This window comes from Tupaia chinensis, unplaced genomic scaffold, assembly GCF_000334495.1.
Source record: "Tupaia chinensis unplaced genomic scaffold, TupChi_1.0 Scaffold000014_1, whole genome shotgun sequence".
Classification (NCBI taxonomy): domain Eukaryota; kingdom Metazoa; phylum Chordata; class Mammalia; order Scandentia; family Tupaiidae; genus Tupaia; species Tupaia belangeri.
Window position 1 is genome coordinate 1643786 of NW_006159444.1, and position 651 is coordinate 1644436.

A 651-nucleotide genomic window follows, 5' to 3' on the forward strand; every position below is an offset into this window, starting at 1 on the left:
AAAAAAAAAAAATCATTTTTAAAGTAGTGGCAGGACAAGCAGGAAGAGACCGCAGCACAGCATATGTATTTCAGAAAAGACTCCAGGTGATTAAGACCTACCTTCTCCCCAGACTGGGAACCTCCGCTGTAGCCAAGACTCTGATCCAGGTTATGTATCCTTCAGACATATACGATGGACGAATACAGAGACAGGTAGTTAAAGGGATGGGTAGGTGAATGGATAGATACACACACGCGCGCACGCACGCACGCGCACACAAACTGACAATACTTTGCATGGCTTGCTAACTTTAACAGGTAAAATTTATCTTACCTGTAACTTAGTATAACCATATGTGATGATTAATTTTATATGTCAAGACTGTTTGGGGATATAATTTAAATTGGTGAACTCTGAGTAAAGCACATTGCCCTCTGTAATGGGTGTGGGCCTCATCCATCCAGTTGAATAGAAAAATGGAAAACTGGCCCAAGGCCTAATGGTTAAGAGAACTGGATCACCTATAGCTGACCATAGTTTGAGTCCCAGCCCAGGTGGATTGAAAAACACACCAGCACATGTGCATGTGTGTCCAAGATCCCAACAGGATGGAGAAATGGAGGACAAAGGATTGCAGCATGACCACATGCCACTGGGTGTAGGTGCTTT